This window comes from Leopardus geoffroyi, chromosome C2 (genome assembly GCF_018350155.1).
Source record: "Leopardus geoffroyi isolate Oge1 chromosome C2, O.geoffroyi_Oge1_pat1.0, whole genome shotgun sequence".
Taxonomy (NCBI): Eukaryota; Metazoa; Chordata; class Mammalia; order Carnivora; family Felidae; genus Leopardus; species Leopardus geoffroyi.
This window is the reverse complement of record NC_059333.1, coordinates 147,890,592-147,910,064: the sequence shown is the minus strand read 5'-3', so window position 1 is coordinate 147,910,064 and position 19,473 is coordinate 147,890,592. Positions and strand designations below refer to the sequence as shown.

The following is a 19,473-nucleotide window of genomic DNA, read 5'->3' as shown; positions in this document are numbered from 1 at the left end:
TGTTTCTCCAACAAAAGTCCAGTTTCAGCCAAGACAGGAAGCGAGGTTGGGGTGAGAGGTGGTTTTCAGGAGTGCAGCAAAAAAAAAAAAAAAAAGTGTGGGAGGATCGGGGCGTGGGTGTCAAATCACAGAAAAGGATGGCTGGGGCCATGGGGGACTACGCACGAGGTGAGGCTGAGAGGCATGATTGGAGGGAGTAGTCCCCCTGGCATTTCTTTTTCGTGAGTGACAATAGCCTCTAAAGGGGGTGGAGAATCCCTATAGCCAGGCCTTGTCACGAAAAGGCTTCTTATGGCCTCTGTTAACGTGGTCCTTTGACTTTCTAGAGAGAGGCCTGTCTACTGGAGAGGTGAGCAGTCTCAACTGCTTTTTTCCCCCCTGGTTTCTAGAAAACAGAAGGCAAAGAAGGCCCTGTGGGGGTTCAGTTCCATTCAGTGCCTTCATAAAATGGTGTGATACGCCGTGCCTGGTTCTTTAAAGTCAGCAGTGAATAATCCTTTCCTGTTACAGAGCAGGGGATTCCATTGGGGAGTTTAAACACATTTCTCTTTAATGGCTTAAATGAAGTGTTGCCTTTTTTCATGAAAGTTTTATATATTTGACCTATTTAATTTTTTTTTTTTTTTCTTCAGGAAATAAAAGATGGCATTTTCTTACTTCCATTCCAGAGAAAGAGATGCATTGGAGTTTTTGGCAAAGAAATCCCTTCATGTGCTCTGGAAATGCATGGTGTTTGGAGATGTGAAAAATGTAGTCCACCCCTCCGTTTCTTTAAAAAAGAATCAAATTGAATGAAAAGAAACAATACTTTAGTGGAACTGGTTATGATGAATAGCTTTCTTTCGAGTGCTTCAGTAATCGAAATGAAAAATGATGTTTTGATTGTTTTTTGTATTTTTTTTTTTTTTAAATCGGGACATTTCTTCTTAGAAGTCACACTGGCATTTAGGACAGCATTTAATTAACGCCAGCCTCCGTGAGGTATCGAAGAAAGGTGGTTGAAAAGATTGAGTAGGAAATATATGGGAAGGGCTGACTCAAATAAATGCTAAACCCCAAAGTGTTTTGGTGGTATAACAAGAAAATGGGAGAGGCAAAAAAAAAAAGTAATTAAAGCATGAAAGGCTGAACCAAAGGCTGAGTGATACCTTGGAGGCACTCTGGAATGGACATTTAAAGGCCAGCCTGAAATTTGAGAACAGAGGGAAGTTACATAAGGTAATGACAGTTCCGGGAGTTGGGAAGAGGTGATGAATAGGAAATGAGGCGTGGCTCACCCTCTGAAGGCAGGGAAAGAGAAAAGCTTTTTCTCACTGAAAGTCGACTTTCGGTAAAAAGTGAAAACACATCAGATCCTGATTGTAGAATTCTGTTATCCCTTCAGTAATTTTGTATCCAGAACTCTCTGTTTAAATGCACCCTGCCTATTCCTTTTACTTTTCTATGTACGGGAGCGGTCTCTTGCACCAGAGCAGAGTTTTTTTCTTCTCTTAGTTCCCAGAGTAATTATTTCCCAAGACGGGTTGCACCAAATGGTGTGTCGACAGGCCATTCAAAGGAAAGACGGCATTTCAGCATTCAAAGAAGTTTGCGAAGTACTCCGTTTAAAAAAAGGAAACAGGGGCGCCTGGGTGGCGCAGTCGGTTAAGCGTCCGACTTCAGCCAGGTCACGATCTCGCGGTCCGTGAGTTCGAGCCCCGCGTCGGGCTCTGGGCTGATGGCTCAGAGCCTGGAGCCTGTTTCCGATTCTGTGTCTCCCTCTCTCTCTGCCCCTCCCCCGTTCATGCTCTGTCTCTCTCTGTCCCAAAAATAAAACAAAAACAAAAACAAAAACAAAAACAAAAACGTTGAAAAAAAAATAAATAAAAAAAGGAAACAGGTGTATTTAACGATGCAGGGTCTCAGAGCCCTTGAAGTCAAATATGCATTTTTGGATTTCTAAGATAAGTGGGATGGATCGTTTAAATGGCTAAACCAACATTGAGTCTCTTGTTTCTTTTTGGGATTCTGATTTTCCTCTAGGTGGCAATGTACCTAGTTAAAAATTCTCACCTCCTCAGACTTCCTTTGTCACTAGACGTGACCCAGTGCTGGCCAATGAGACAGAAGTTGAAGTCTGCAGAGGGGGGCTTCCAGGAAAGGTACTGGTTCCTCAGTAAATAGGATCTAAGGAGGCTGGACCTTAGATGCCTGCCTTTCTCCTGCCTGAAGGCACCGTAGCCATCTTGCACTATGAAAACAAAAGCCACATGCTAGGGGTTGGTTGTAAATCGGAGAGACTGGAGGAGTTCTTGCTGGCCTCGTGAAGCTCCTCTACCTCATGAGCCTTGAACTGTCCATCTTTGGACTTTGTTCTCGTAGAAAAATAAAGCCCTGTGTGGTGAAACCATTGCAGTTGAGTTTCTTTACGTGCAGCTGAATGCTGTCCTAATTCACGTGAGGGTAATGTGGTAAGCAGTAATGGAACTTTATTCAAGGGACACTTTTAACAAGGGACACTTGTTTTGCTTTTGAAACTATGTAGAAGACCCTTTGGGAAATGATGCTGTAAAGAATATGAATAGAGGGGCGCCTGGGTGGCTCAGTCGGTTAAGCGGCCGACTTCGGCTCAGGTCATGATCTCGCGGTCTGTGGGTTCGAGCCCCGCGTCAGGCTCTGTGCTGACGGCTCAGAGCCTGGAGCCTGTTTCAGATTCTGTGTCTCCCTCTTTCTCTGACCCTCCCCTGTTCATGCTCTCTCTCTGTCTCAAAAATAAATAAATGTTAAAAAAAAAATTAAAAAAAAAATATGAATAGAAAGATAGTTGTGGGTATTTAGCCCCTTTTCTGCAAGCATAAATTAAAAAAAATATATATATATACATATTTTTAAACATATATATGTATGTATGTATGTATAACGTTTATTTATTTTTGAGAGAGCAAGAGAGCAGGGCAGAGAGAGACAGAGGGATGGAGAATCCCAAACAGTCTCTGCACTGTGAGTGCACAGCCCGATGGAGGGCTCGAATCCGTGAACCTTGAGACCATGACCCAAGCCGAACCGACTGAGCCATCCAGGTGCCCCAAGTGTCAATCTTCTGATGTTCTTTGTGGAATTAGAATTGTGAATTTTGGGCTTTTTCTTCTATTCTGACTTCTTCCCCTCGTATGACAAGTTTTTTGATTCTTTTTAAAAAAAAATTTTTTTTTTAACATTTATTTATTTTTGAGACAGAGAGAGACAGAGCATGAACGGGGGAGAGGCAGAGAGAGAGGGAGACGCAGAATTGGAAGTAGGCTCCAGGCTCTGAGCCATCAGCCCAGAGCCCGATGTGGGGCTCGAACTCACGGACCGCGAGATCGTGACCTGAGCCGAAGTCGGATGCTCAACCGACTGAGCCACCCAGGCTCCCCTGATTCTTTTTTTTAATTAATTAATTTAGGGGCGCCTGGGTGGCGCAGTCAGTTAAGCGTCCGACTTCAGCCATGTCACGATCTCACGTCTGTGAGTTCGAGCCCCGCGTCGGGCTCTGGGCTGATGGCTCAGAGCCTGGAGCCTGTTTCCGATTCTGTGTCTCCTTCTCTCTCTGCCCCTCCCCTGTTCGTGCTCTGTCTCTCTCTGTCCCAAAAATAAATAAACGTTGAAAAAAAAATTAAAAAAAAATTAATTTATTTTGAGGGAGAAACAGTGCGAGTGGGGGAGGGGCAGAGAGAGAGAGAGAGAGAGAGAGGGAGAGAGAATCCCAAGCAGGCTCCATGCCGCCAGCACAGAATCTGATGTGGGGCTCGAAATCATGAAACTGAGAGATTATGACCTGAGCTAAAACCAAGAGTCAGATGCCTAACCAGCTGAGCCACCCAGGTGCCTCAAGTTTTTGATTCTTTATAAAAAAACTTTCTAGTTATTTATGCCCCTCACCAACACACTTTATATGTCAGATTTTTTAAAAACTGAGATGGTTTTATTATCCTGCTCTCTTGCCTTCTTTACACATGAAATTGGTCTCAAAATTTGGAGGTGAGTTGACTCAGACGTACGTTTATTTCCATCCCAGTGTGTCAAAGATATTTAGTTTGTTTTGAATAATTTTTTTTTAATGTTTATTTATTTTTGAGACAGAGAGAGACAGAGCATGAATGGGGGAGGGGCAGAGAGAGAGGGAGACACAGAACCGGAAACAGGCTCCAGGCTCTGAGCCATCAGCCCAGAGCCCGACGCAGGGCTCGAGCTCACGGACCACAAGATCGTGACCTGAGCTGAAGTCGGATGCTTAACCGACTGAGCCACCCAGGCACCCTGAATAATTTTATTTTTGATTGTGGCACTTACCAACCTTTTCTGTCTTCTTTCTCTCAAAATTAATGTGTAAACCAACACCTAAATATCCTAGGGAAGCTCTTCGTGCGAATGATTTTTGTAAAGTTGGAAATCTTTGCTTCAATACTCCATGGTTGTCTCTTCTATAAATTGCATTTTCCTAGGGTTTATTGTTTTTGTTTTTGTTTTTAATATAGCGGTAAGCTCAATTCTCTGATACGGAATTTTCAACTCTTGGTTTATTTTATTTTAGAGAGAATGAGAGCACGAGTGGGGGCAGGGCAGAGGGGGAGAGAGGGGGAGAGAGAGAGAGAGAGAGAGAGAGAGAGAGAGAGAGAGAGAGAGAGAAGGCAGAGAATCTTAAGCAGGCTCCATGGTTAGTTCGGAGCCTGACTTTGGGGCTCATCCCAAGACCCTGGGGTCATGACCTGAGCCAAAATCAAGAGTAAGACACTCAACTGACTGAGCCACCCAGGTGTCTCCTCAACTCTTGGTTTGTTTGTTTGTTTGTTTATTTAAAGTTTATTTATTTTTGAGAGAGAGAGTGGGAGGGGCAGAGAGAGAGGGGGGCAGAGAGAGAGGGGGACAGAGAATCCCAAGCAGGCTCTGCACCATCAGCACAGAGCCGGATGCAGGGCTCGAACTCATGAACAGTGAGAACATGACCTGAGCTGAAATCTAGAGCTGGTCGCTTAACTGACTGAGCCACCCAGATGCCCTGACTTGTGGTTTTTTAAAGGACGTTTCAATTATATTTCAGATCTTGAGTAGGATATAAAATCAGAATGTTACAGTTGAAGGGGATCTCAGAAAATGAGTCTGACTGCCTCACTCTGTAGCCCCAGGGATTGAGAACTTGCCCAAGGCCTCAAGAACTTGCCCAAGGCCTCATTGTTGAGCAAACTGGCACAGCGGGGTCTCCGTCTCAGTGCCACAAGCCCGGCTCACTCTGGTGGTGAGCTGACAATCGCAGTGTAGGAATGTACACAATTTATTTCACTGATCTGGCCTCAGTTTCTCCATCAGTAAAATTGGAGTACCTTCTTGTTTACCCAATTCATGGTAAAATCTTTAAACTGTTTCGAGTTGCTTGGGATTGAATGCTTTTCCTTGTGTTCCATATTTATTGGAGAGGAGGGATATTTGGCTTCAGAAAAGTTTCTGTTCTTAAAATTCAGGTTTACTGCAGCATGTAAAATTCAGTCTTATGTATAGTTAGGTGAGTTTTAAAAAATTTTTTTTTCATGTTTTTTTATTTTTGAGAGAGAGACAGAGTGTGAGCTAGGGAGGGGCAGAGAGAGAGGGAGACACAGAATCCGAAGCAGGCTCCAAGCTCTGAGCCGTCAGCGCAGAGCCGGATGTGGGGCTTGAACTCATGGACCATGAGATAGTGACCTGAGCTTCAGTAGGACACTTAACTGACTGAGCCACACAAGCGCCCCTAGTTAGGTGAGTTTTGACAAATGTGGTTTGTGAGACCACCATCACAAATAAGAGTATTTCCACCATCCTCAAAAGTTGGAGAACTTTATGCTCTTTGATTAGTAGGAATAATACTCTCTGTGGTACAATTCCAATTACTCACATGCCGATTGCCCATAGCAATATTTTTAATGTTTATTTATTTATTTTAAGAGAGAGAGTGAGGAGGGTAGGGGCAGAGAGAGAGGGAGAGAATCCCAAGTAGGCTCCATACTGTGAGTGCAAAGCCTGGTGTGGGGCTCACTCCCACAAACTGCGAGATCATGACCTGAACTGAAATCAGAGGTCTGACGCTCAACTTAGTGAGCACCCAGGCACCCCGCGATATTTTTTAAATACAAGTTTTAAGTACATAGTTTTTCCTTTCCTCGCTCCTCCTTTCTTTGCTAGTCTGTGTGTCTTTAGGGAAGGCCAACTAATTTGTTTTCTTATTGAGGTATAATTAACATACGTTAGTTTCAGGTGAAAAACATGATGACTCAATATTTGTATATATTGAGAAATGATCAACACAATAAATCTAGTTAACATCTATTACCACACAGAGTCACAAAACATTTTTTTTTGGGGGGGATGAGAAATTTTAAGATCTCTCTTAGCAACTTTCAAATATACAATACGGTGTTATTAACTATAATCATCATGCTGTACATTACATCCCCAGGACTTTTTTATTTTATAACGGAAAGTTTGTGACTTTTGACCCGCCTTCACCTCCCCCCGCCCCCACCCCATCCCACCTTTGGCAGCCGCCATTCTGTTCTCTGTATTAATGAGCTTGTTATCTTTGTTTTTAGATTCCACTTAAAAGTGAGATCATATGGTGTTTGTCTGACTTATTTCACTTAGTATAATGTCTTCAGGGTCAGGCCATGTTGTTGCAAATGGCAAGATTTTATCCTTTTTTATGGTTGAGTAGTATTCCATTGTGTGTGTATACACACACACGTATATACATGTATATATACACACATATATATATCTCACATTGTTTTTATTTTATATTCCTTTTTAGAGAGAGAGAGCACAAGATGGGGGAGAGGGGCAGAGGGAGAGAGAGAATCTTAAGCAGACTTCACACTCTGTGCAGAGGGATGCCCTGGTGCACGGCTCAATATCATGATCATGACCTGAGTGGAAATCAAGAGTTGGATGCTCAACCAACTGAACCACCCAGGCGCCCCTCACATCTTCTTTATTCGTTCATCTGTGACAGGTTGTTTCCATATGTTGGCTGTTGTAAATAATGCTGCAATAAACACGTGGGTACATATATCTTTTCGAGTTAGTGTTTTCATTTTCTTTGGATAAATACCAAGAAGTGGAATTGCTGGCTCATGTAATAGTTTTATTTATTTTTAGTTTTGTGTGTGTGTTTTTTTTTTGAAGAACTTCCATACTGTTTTCTATAATAGCTGCATCAGTTTACATTCCCACCAAGAGTTTCTTTTTCTCCACATCCTTGCCAACTCTCTCTTTCCCTTCGTTCGTTCGTTAGTTCCTTCCTCTCTCTCTCTCTCTCTCTCTCTGTTCTTTTCTGTTCTTTCTTTTGAAAGGTAAGTGGGGGAGAGGGGCAGAGGGAGAAAGAGACAATCTTAAGTGTAGAGCCTGATGCGGGGCTCAATCCCATGACCCTGGGATCATGACCTGAGCCAAAAATCAAAGAGTTGGAAGCTCAACTGACTAAGCCACCCAGGCACCCCATTTTTTTTAATACTAGACATTCTCACACGTGTGAGGTGGTAGCTCATTGTAGTTTTCATTGTTTGCATTTCCCTGATGATTAATGATGTTGAGTGTCTTTTTACGTACCTGTTGGCCAACTGTACGTCTTTGGAAAAATGTTCAGATCCTCTACCCATTTTTTAATTGGATTTTGTTTTTGCTATTGTGTTATATGAATTCTTTAGATACTTCAGATACTAGTCACATATTAGATATATGATTTGCAAATATTCTCTCCCATTCAGTTGCCTTTTCTTTTTTTTTTTTTTTTTAAATTTTTTTTTTTTTTTTTTTTCAACGTTTATTTATTTTTGGGACAGAGAGAGACAGAGCATGAACGGGGGAGGGGCAGAGAGAGGGAGACACAGAATCGGAAACAGGCTCCAGGCTCTGAGCCATCAGCCCAGAGCCCGACGCGGGGCTCGAACTCACGGACCGCGAGATCGTGACCTGGCTGAAGTCGGACGCTTAACCGACTGCGCCACCCAGGCGCCCCATCAGTTGCCTTTTCATTTTCTTGATGGTTTCCTTTGCTGAGCAGAAGTTTTTTAGTTTCCGGTCGTCCCCCGTGTTTATTTTTGCTTTTGTTGCTTTTGCTTTTGGTATCAGATCCAAAAACTCATCACCAAGACCAATGTCAAGGAGCTTACTGCCTATGTTTTCTTCTGGCGGTTTTATGGTTTCAGGTCTTATGTTCAGGTCTTTAATCCATTTTGAGTTAGTTTCATTCATTTGCATGTGGCTGTCCTGTTTTCCTAGTACTATTTATTGAAGAGACTGTCCTTTTCCTATTGTATATTCTTGACTCCTTTGTCATAAATTAATTGACCATATGTGTTTGGGTTTATTTCTGGACTGTGTTCTGTTCCATTGATTTATGTGTCTGTATTTATGCCAGTGCCATACTGTTTTGATTACTATAGTTTTTTAAAAATATACTTTGAAATCAGGAAGCATGATGTTTCCAGCTTTGTTCTTTCTCAAGATAGCTTTGCCTATTCAGAGTCTTTTGTGGTTCTGTACAAATTTTAGAATTATTCTATTCCTGTGAAAAATGCCATTGGAATTTTGATAGGGATTGCTTTGAATCTGTAGATTGCTTTCGGTAGTATGGGCACTTTAATGATATTAAATCTTATAGTCCATGAGCACAGAATATCTTTTCAGTTATTTGTGTCTTTAATTTCTTTCATCGATGTCTTACAGTTTTCAATGTACGGGTCTTTCACCTCCTTGGTTAAATTTATTCCTAGGTATTTTATTCTTTTTGATGTAATTATAAATGGGATTTTTTTTCCTCAGTTTCTCTGATAGTTCATTATTCCCATATAGAAATGCAACAGATCTTTGTAAATTGATATTGTACCCTGCAACTTTACTGAATTAATTTACTAGTTCCAACAGTTTTTTAGTGAAGTCTTTAGGATTTTCTATGTATAATATCATGTCATCTACAAATAGTGACAGTTTTAGTTTTTTTGTTCCCATTTGGATGCTTTTTATTTCTCTCTCTTGCCTAATTGCCATGAGTAGGACTTGTCAATACTGTGTTGAACAAAAATGGCAAAGAGTCGGCATCCTTGTCTTACCCCTGATTTAAAAACTTTTAGCTTTTCATGATTGAGTAGAACGTTAGCTGTGGCATTGTCATAGATGGCTTTATTATGTTGCGGTACATTCTGTCTACACCCGCTTTGTTGAGAGTTTTTATCATAAGTGGACTTTGAATTTTGTCAGCTGCTTTTTCTGAATCTAGTGTTGAACTTCTTCACAAATAACAATAGTCATTAGTTATATAGCACTCACTACTCCTAGACATCCTGAGTGATTTACACACAATATATAATGTAGTCTTCCCCTAAGTGCTACCAATTAATTAATTGTTATGGATCTTAAAATTGCAAGTAAGGATACTGGTGGTTAGAGAGGTTAACCATCTAAAAAACTTATTCACAGTCACTTCCTAAATTGATTATTCAGCTTAAGTGATGGCATGAGGTAGAGTGGTCAGTTTTGGCCTTTTCTTTTCTTGCTACCATATGTGATTTCTTTTTTTTTTTTTTTTTTAATGTTTATTTATTTTTGAGACAGAGACAGAGCATGAATGGGGGAGGGGCAGAGAGAGAGGGAGACACAGAATCGGAAGCAGGCTCCAGGCTCTGAGCAGTCAGCACAGAGCCCGACGCGGGGCTCGAACTCACGAACCGTGAGATCGTGACCTGAGCTGAAGTCGGACGCTCAACCGACTGAGCCACCCAGGCGCCCCGCTACCATATGTGATTTCATCACATAAAACTTTACAACAAAAGATTTTTTAAAAGTTAAAAAAACCCGTAGGACCCATTTTTAATTTGTCTGCGTGGCCCTTAGAAGTCCCGTCCAGAAATCAAACGTTTGGTGTTGTCAGTTATGGTGTAACTCCTGTCGTAATTCTGGGAGGAATCTGGGGGAAAAGAGAAACGATACTACTCTATTTCCTGGCATAAAAATATTTTTGTTTATCCAGATTTAAAAAATCTTAATATTTTGGGAATGCTTTGAAAATTCACGTATTGTTTTCATGAAAGCCGTTAAACTTTTGATTCTCTGCTTTTTGCTGACACCAAATTTAAAAGAAAAAGATTTAAATATGTTTAAAATGATGTTAAATAGCTTCTTGATGATGTCGAGAGCGTGGAATGTCCCTTAATAGTATTCAGGAGGAAGAAAAAGTGGTAGACAAGAATTCAAAAGACTGGACTTATTTTGATTATATGCAATTTGAAACACTTGGCCGATTTTCCTGTGGGTTTGCAAAGATGACGTGTTTGTTAGGTTTCGGTCACGGGGAAGCTGCGTCCTCTGGGCTGCATAAATTGTATGACTTCTTGACATTGTTGTTTTTTTCTTACATTGTTATTGTAGGAAGGCCATTATCAGAATAAGCAGCATCAACACACATTTCTGTCCCACCTGAAATGAACTAAATCAGGTCACTTAGGATATAGAATTGGAGGCAGTGTCCTCTTGAGGGTGAGGAAGGTACCCCAGCGAAGTGGGGAGATGAGATGGGAGGTGGGAAGGAGAACACGTTTGGAGGTGAAACTCTGGTGGAGTGGACTATTTCAGAGTAAACTTTTAAAACATATTTATTCTTTTCAGGGGAGGAGGGACAGAGAAAGAGGGGTAGAGAGAGAATCCCAAGCAGGCTCCACGGTGTCAGTCCAGATCTTGGTGCAGGGCTCGATCCCCCTTACTGTGAGATCACGACCTGAGCCGGAATCAGGAGTCTGACGCTCAACCCACCGAGGCATCCAAGTGCCCCCAGAATAAACTTTCATCACCAGCCGCAGCGTTTGGTTTTCCTGAACTTCTTTGTTCTCAAGCTGCTTAAACAGGAGACCATGCTTTTCATTTTTGTTCCGTTTTTTAGTATGAGATAATCAGATATTTAAATTCTATTAATTATGTGTAGTATTTATTGTGTGTTCATTGATTCAGAGAACGTTTCTTGAGTACCTTCTAGGTACAAGATGCCATATTAAGAGTTTTTGAAAATAAAAAGATGGGTTAGACAATAATTGACCTTTAAGAATCTTGTAGTATAATTGGAAAGTTAAAAAACGAGCCCAAAACACCCTTGGGAAATAGAGCTGGAAAAGTAGTTTGGGTCTAAATGCCAAGTTAGGAGTGTGGATTTCTGTAGCAGATAGCATCTACTGATGCATAGAGGAGGGACTTAACCAGATCTAGGTGACATTAATCTCCTTTTTTTTTTTTTTTTTCATTTTTAAAATTTTATTTATTTTTGAGAGAGAGTGTGAGCAGGGGAGAAGCAGAGAGAGAGGGAAACACAAAATCCGAAGCGGACTCCAGGCTCTGAGCTGTCAGTATAGAGCCCGACGCTGGGCTCGAACTCACAAACCGTGGCTCAGGGATTGTGACCTGAGCCAAATTTGGATGCTCAACGGACTGAGCCATCCAGGTGCCCCGACACTGATCAGCTTAAAGAGAGGAATGTAGCGGTGGAGTTAGGTGCATTCTGTAATGGGGAGAGAGGGAAGGCAGAGACCAGCTAGGAGGCTCCTGACAATTATCCCAAGGACTGAATTGGGTTATGGTCACAGAATTGGAGAGGAGATGGGTGAATAGGACATGCTTTGAGAAGAGATCGTCAGAACTTAATAACTAGCTGGGAGTTGAGGTTGGGAGCGCTTTGAGTGTTTACTAAGGTTTAAACATTTTTTAACTTGAATTCACTTTTTAGTAGGTATTCCATTCGCATGGGCCATAATCCAAAGGGTGTGGCATGAACTATTCCCCTCTATCCTGTGGTCTCCTTCCGCAGAGATTGTCACCAATGTTGTCAATTTCCTACACGTGCTTCCAGTGATATTTAATGCTTACGCAAGCAGATATGTGAGTGTGGGCACTCTTCCCATCTCTTAGTCTAGCCAATAGCATTTTTTGTTTTCACCAAACAGTATTTTTTTAGGATCATTCCAGAGTGGGAGATAAAGGTGCCGTCATTTTTTGTTGTGGCTACGCAGTAGTACATCATATGGCTGTGCTCTAGTTTGTTCATCGTTCCCTATTGATACTTTAGATTAGTTCCAGTCTTTTGGTATTACAAAGAATGTATACTGTAATACCATACATGCATCATTTCTCACATGTGTAACTATTTCTGTGGAGTAAATGTTGAGACTGGAAATACTAAGTGAGAGGATATGTGCCTTTTTAATTCTGATATACATTGCCTAACTGCTTCTCGTAAAGATCGCATACTTCCGTCAGCAAAATATGAGAGTGTTTCTTAACGGGGTATGTTGTCAAGCCTTCGGATTCTTTTTTTTTTTTTTTTTTTTTTTTTTAATTCAAATTAGTTAACATACCGTGTAGTCTTGGCTTCAGGAGTAGAACCCAGTGATCTCTTACATATGACACCCAGTGCTCATCCCTAAAAGTGCCTTCCTTAATGCCTGTCACCCATTTAACCCATCCCCCCACCACTTCCCCTCCGGCAACCCTCAGTTTGTTCTCTGTATTTAAGAGTCTCTTATGGTATGCCTCCCTCTGAGTTTTTATCTTATTTTTCCTTTTTTTCTTGTCTTATCACATTGACTGGAATCTCTAGGTCTGTGTTAAAAAATACCAGTGATAGGTTACATTCTTATTTTGTACCCGACTAGAATTTCTCTGTTGAGTGTGGTGCTGGCTGTTATGTTGAGATATATTTTATGATACTAGAAAAGTATATGTCTCCATCTTTCTCTTGTTTTTTTTTTTTTTTCTTCCAAGGATGGATTGTTAGATGCCTTTTTAGTACCTATGGCAATGCGGTATGACCTGCCATCGAAAAGACTTCCATCTCCAGACTAAAGGAGATAGTTCAGGGTTGGGGGTCTCTGTGATGCCGTTGTACAATTCATCTCTTTTATCAAATGCTGCCAATATTTAATACACACAGACTTGGTGACAGATATACATCAGATAGTGACTTTTCTATGTCTGTTACCGTCCGTCAACAGCTTTTGGTAGCTTCAAGTTAAATGTCTAGTCCAGAGGAAGTGAAATGATTGTAAATGTACATTCTGGACCTTGTAGGTTGTGGGAGCTGAGGTCACTGCTAGGGTGTTGTCATCTGAATCAGGAGTAGAGTATTGGGAGGTGGGGAGAGAGGGCTCACACGGTTATTATTGTCTGGGAGCTTGGAGGCACACTTCTAAAAGTCACCTTGATGTATGAGTCATTCCTGAAACTCTCAATTAGTGGGTTCCCCCCACCCAGGCAGGTTAAGATAAATGCCAAATGGACAGGATGCTTTGGTTATGTGTTGCCTGTTTTAAAAAATCAATACCTCTGAATTAAAGTTTTGTAAGTACCTAAGTGCTCATTTTCTGTGGAGTTTTAAATAACATCTGCAGGTCTCATTTACTTTCTTAAAGGGATGTGTGCTTTAGGATTAGAAGGTGATTGTCGTAAATGTAACTAACCTGTTCTCAAGCCTTGGGAGTTTAATGACCTTATTTTTACTGATTGTGGCTCATGTTTAATTTTCTCTCCCCTTTCGTTCCTCCTTTTGCCCAGGTAACCACTCCTTTGTGGGCTTTTTACTTCTTATTCCTTACCCATGTGGCTTTCTTCCTGCTCTTGACTACAAGGGGTAGGGATTGCAGTGGGCAAGAGGACGTCCAAGGAAGGAACATACATGGATGTGAATATTCACAGGCTACAGAGCTTTTTGCCTGGAATTAGTGGAATAGATCTTGAGCTGTGGATTCACTCAGCCTCTTTCCCCAGGGTTTAGGCAAGGCATTTCTTTAAAAAATTTCTTTTTTAATGTTTATTTATTTTTGAGAGAGAGAGAGAGAGAGAGAGAGAGAGAGAAAGAGAAAGAACATGAGTGGAGGAGGAGCAGAGAGAAACACAGAATCCAAAGCAGGCTCCAGGCTCAGAGCTGTCAGCCCAGAGCCCGACGTGGGGCTCGAACTCGGGAACGGTGAAATCATAACCGAGGCCAAAGTTGGATGCTTAACCAACTGAGCCATCCAGGTGCCCCTAGGTAAGGTATTTCTGATTACTTACTTCATACCAGATTTCCAGAAGAGCCACATTAGAAGAGGTTGGAGGTGAAGACCAGAGGCACGTACCCCAGGAATTGTAGTTGTGGCCTAGTGGGTGACTCAGAAGTTATAACAGAAGAAAACAGGCCATTCGTGTCCATTTACTGAAGGGGCAAGCCTTCCATCCCTTTTCAATAGGCTGTGAGGGTTATATTAGTATAGTACAAGATTAGAAGTAGTTAAGGTACCCTTGGCATCCAGGAGAAGCAAACTTGACATAGTTCTGTTAATGAAGGCAGAGAGGTATGTGGTATGCTTTAGACTCTATTACAAGGACGGTTTACCAAGCAAAAATTGAAGAGTGCAGGTATCTGTTAATAGAGAAGCTTGGAAAATTTGTTCTCATGGAAGCGGCTGCATAATTGGTGGTCACGTTTTTCTTTAGAAATTAATTTTATTAAGATCCTGTGTTTGCAGATATTTTCTAGGGGCGCCTGGGGGGCTCAGTCAGTTAAGGGTCTGACTCTTGGTTTCAGCTCAGGTCATGATCTCATGGTTCGTGAGTTTGAGCCCCACATCGGGCTCTGTGCTGACGGCGTGGAACCTGCTTGGGATTCTCTGCCTCCCTCTCTCTCTGCCCCTCCACCTCTCTCTCTCTCTCTCTCTCTCTCTCTTTCTTGCAAAAATAAATAAACGTTAAAAAACAAAAAGAAAATATCCTTTACGTATTCTAGAGTTTCTGTTCCACGTAATAGTGGTATTTGGTTCTGGTGGTAGCTGAGCAAGTTTCAGGTTCAAGTCCCAGATGTCAGTGACTCGACCTGGTCCAGAGTTTGTAGCTTTTCTTTCGTCTTTGATTTTGTGGATGGTTGAAGAAACTCCACTTGTGTTACTCCTTTTCCTATCGTACCTGCTTTGTAACATCCATGTGTTAGATTCCTAACCTCTGCATGAGAACAGCATTGAAAGCACTCTGTAACGTTGTGTATCCACACTGCTTTTCAGACCGATTCATGAATGTGTACAATAAGTCTGTGCCATTTTTACTTGTCTTATACTAAATCCCTGAATGTGTTGGCTTTCTGAATATGTCTATGGCATATGTGCAGGAAGGTTTCTTGACATTCTATTTCTGTAATCCAGAATTTGTAGTAACTTCAGGAGGAAGGGAACTGAAGTTTTAAGTTCCAGAATTTGTCAACCTTCGCACTATTGGCATTTTAGGCTGGGTAATTCTTTGTCGGGGAGGGTTGTCCTGTATGCTGTAGAATGCTTATTAGCAGGGGCGCCTGGGTGGCTCAGTCGGTTAAACGTCCGACTTCGGCTCAGGTCATGATCTTTCGGTCTGTGAGTTCGAGGCCCGATCGGATTCTGTGCTGACAGCTCAGAGCCTGGAGCCTGCTTTGGATTCTGTGTCTCCCTCTCTCTGCCCTTCCCCTGCTCACACTGTCTCTCTCTCTCTCTCTGTCTCTCTCTCAAAACTAAATAAATATTTTTAAAAATTAAAAAAAATGCTTATTAGCAGCACCCCTGACCTCTGCTCACTAGATGCCAGTCGTATCCCCTCTCGTCGTGACAACCAAAAGTCTAGGCATTGCAAGTATCCCCTGGGAGGCAAAATTATCCCCGCCTGAGAACCAGTGGTTTGTGCTAGGCAAAGAATGGTTTTGAAGGTAAGTACACAGTTTATATTTTTATAAGAAAATGAATAAACTTTTGTTGAGCACTGACTAAAAGACAGTTCCAGCACAAAGCCTGTTGTACAGGGGAAACATTCCTGTCTTCAAAGAAAATATCACACAAGTATAACATTGTGTGGTAAAGTCTATGAGAGATACAAAGACGAGGGAGTGGTTACCTCTAACAGAAAGTGGTCAGAACGGCACAAGAAAAAGGGAGGGGAGATATTTATCCTGCGCCTTGAAGGATGAGTAGGAGTTCACCAGAGGGAGTTTGCAACGGACTTCACAGCAGAGAAATAAATCATGAATGAAGGCTAGATGAGTCTACATTGTGGTCTGCTTTGGGTTATCCTTTTTGTCCCCACATCATTATTAATAGCACTGCTTTGACTCTCAAAAATGTCCTAGTTTGAAAAGTAAATGACATAGTCAACCTGCCAAGGGTTTGGAGGCTTGGAAACGTGAGGACAAATGATGTATTTGAGGTATCACGAGTCCTCTTAGTTCTCAGAGTAGACTTTGGGGGTAGAAATGGATGTGGCAGAGATGAGATTGGAACCAGGTGTGATCCGTTACGGAGACTGGACTTGTTCTGGACATTCTAGGAACCATTTCAGAGCATCCAGGTGGGGGAGTGTGTTGACAGGACCACCATGAGGGAAGATCAGCTTTCTGGATCCTCGGGAAGTTTCAGTCTGATCCATATGGTGTGTGCTTTTCCCAAACACTTCCACTTAGAGAAAATAGTTTCCCGAGAAGGTACCCTTGGCCAAGTTTTGTTTGATTACATCCAGTTACCGTTCCCAACTGTGTGACTTTCCACTGGGTTTCCTCGAGAACTGTCTATAAAGAAGACTCTTGGGGGACTCGTGTTGATTTTCTTCTTCTTTTTTTTTTTAAAAATTTTTTTTTTAACGTTTATTTATTTTTGAGACAGAGAGAGACAGAGCATGAACGGGGGAGGGGCAGAGAGAGGGAGACACAGAATCCGAAACAGGCTCCAGGCTCCGAGCTGTCAGCACAGAGCCCGACGTGGGGCTCGAACTCACGGACTGCGAGATCATGACCTGGGCCGAAGTCAAGAGCTGGACACTTAACCCACTGCGCCGCCCAGACAGGCACCCCAGCTGTCGGACCTTTTAGAGAAAAAGTTTGATTCAACCAAATTTGATAACTTTTCTCATAAAGTCAGTAGTAACCCTCTCAAATATTTTCCTCGTCTCCACTCTGGTTAGGATGGTTTTACGAACAGACCGGATGATACTGTTTTCAGTGCAATACATGTATTTGTTCCAAGGGGAGCCTGTGTTTCTAGTCTTACAGGAGCAATTGTGTTATCCAGGATTTTACCTGAGAGAGGCATAAAGCTCTAGAACTTGGCTTTCTGTGTCTTCCAGGAAGTTTAGCATCTACTCCCTGGCTCTGTTACAAACTCACACAGAGCTGCAGCGGCCAAGGCCACATGGTGCGTTCGCTCCTCTCCCGGGGCCTGTAGCGTGTCTGGCGGCTTTCCTTTTTCAACTCCAGACTCAAAGCCCGAAAGGACGAATCGATTTCAAAATGTCAACTTTTTTTCCTTTTTAAGTGTTGTTTTATGTAAACGTGTGTTTGAGGATACTTTTAGCTTTTAAAAAATACAAGAAGGGGGGCGCCTGGGTGGCTCAGTCAGTTGAGCGTCCGACTTTGGCCCGGGTCATGATCTCACAGTTCGTGGGTTCGAGCCCCACGTCGGGCTCTGTGCTGACAGCTCGGAGCCTGGAGCCTGTTTCAGATTATGTCTCCCTCTCTCTCTGCCCCTCCCCTGCTCATGCTCTGTCTCTCTCTCTCTCTCTCTCTCTCTCTCTCTCAGAAATAAATAAACATTAAAAATTTTTTAAAAAATACAGGAAGGAGAAGAGGCAGTCATTTGGCCTTTGTGCCTTTCCTCCTCCTAATTCGCTCACCTGTCCGTGTTTTAATGGCCGTGTTTCTTTGTTCAGGGCCATTCAGAGTGACACTTGCAATCTGGTCAGTGTCGGGCTGCACATTGGTGTTGAGTAGAAGCTGGACCTTTGGAGGAACAGCCCGGGACAGCAAGACGTTAGCCAGGGTCCGGGGGAATTGGTGGCCTCACTCCCTTGCCTCTACCAGTCTGGATGGCTCAGCTCTCTTGTGGGATTTGGCCGCTTGCCTTCAGGGATTCTGCGGTAAAAGGAGAGTGGCGACCCTGGGAGACCAGTTCGGAGAAACGGACAATGCCGTTGAGTCCTTTTCGGTCCTGGGCCTCGCCCCTTGTTCTTGGGGAAGTGTTCGCGCGAGGGTTTCCCTCGTTTCGTGTTCGCTCCTTCAAAAGCTCCGAGTGATTTTCACACCCTGTGAACCCCTCACGTGAACTGCTTGCGGTTTGTCTGGCAGTCCCTGGTTGTCACTTAAAATAGCTTCTCTTTTGCGCTCCAGAAAGTTCTTGCCGCCGACTGGCAGCAGCTGCATCTTAGAGGTAATGAGGTTTCGTCTGGAGCCGCGTGCGGCGCTGAGAGGAAGATTCCGCCCCAGCGAGACAGAGCCACGCGTGAAGCCAGCCAGGGGACCAGACCGCTGTCTCGCTCTCTGGAAACCAACAAGCCCTTGGTCTGCGTTCCTCCTTTCCTCCCACTTAAAAAGCAGTTGATAGATTTTATTTGTTTTTGAGAACAGTTTTCGATTTACAGAAGAATTAAGCAGAGAGTACAGACGGTTCCTGCGGACTCCCCCCGTCACCCCCAGAGCTTCTCCGTCATTAACGTCTTGTGTTAATGTGGCGTGTCTGTCCCAGTTAATGAATCCACACTGACACCTTATTATGAACTGAAGCGTATGGTGGTTCAGATGTCTCTGGTTTTGACCTGATGTCCTTTTTCCATTCCAGAATCCCGTCCTGTGTATCCCGTTAACATTTAGTAGTGATGTCTCTTTAGGCTCCTGTGGACTGTGACAGTGTCTCTTTCTGACTTTTCCTTGACTTTGATGGCTTGGACATTTTTGAGGACTGCTGGTCGGGAGACTGTAGGATGCCCCTTATTGGAATGGGTTTGATGTTTTTCTCACGATGAGATGGAGTTACGGGTTTCGAGAGGAAGACCGCAGAGGCGAAGTGCCATTTTCATCACGTCACGTGTATCTCTGTGATTTAAGACCGTTGCTGTTAACTGATCACCTGGCTCAAGTCGTGTCGGTCCGGTTTCTCCACCGAAAAGCCCCGCTCTCCCCGCTCTTTCGGACTGTGCTCTTTGAAAGGAAGTCGCTGTGTGCAGCTCACGCTTCAGGAGTGGGGAGCGTTCCTCCACTTCCTCGAGAGGAGAGTATTTATGTCATTTATTTGGACTTCTTCCGCATGGGAGATTTGTCTCTTTTTCTCCGTTTGTTCCTTTAGTCACGTCAGTGTGGAATCATGGGTATTTGCTTTTTACTTTGGGTTATGACCCAACCCTACTTTATTTTGTTCCTACAGTTATTCCAGCTTTGGCCGTTGGAAACGCTGTCAGTTAGCTTCTGTGTCACTTTCACGTGCCCCCATCCTTGTGGCCTTTTTGTTTGTTTCTGAGCATTTCCTTACTTCTGGCACTGTAAGACCCCTCCAGGCTCATCTTGTGTATTTCCTGCCCCAGTCCTAGAATCCACCATTTCTCCAAGGAGCTCTTGTTCCTTTTATCGGAGAATGGGTATTAGAGACCAAGATCTGGGTGCCTGGTGTGCTTATTGCTGTAAGGGTGTCAGTTCTTGTA

The 19,473-nt window shown here is 42.9% G+C and overlaps 1 protein-coding gene across 3 annotated transcripts in view; it reads left to right on the top strand.

Annotated features, from left to right (window-relative positions):
* OSBPL10 (oxysterol binding protein like 10) overlaps positions 1-19,473 on the top strand; it is a 313,648-nt gene that overhangs the window by 52,555 nt on the left and 241,620 nt on the right. The window lies entirely within an intron of this gene.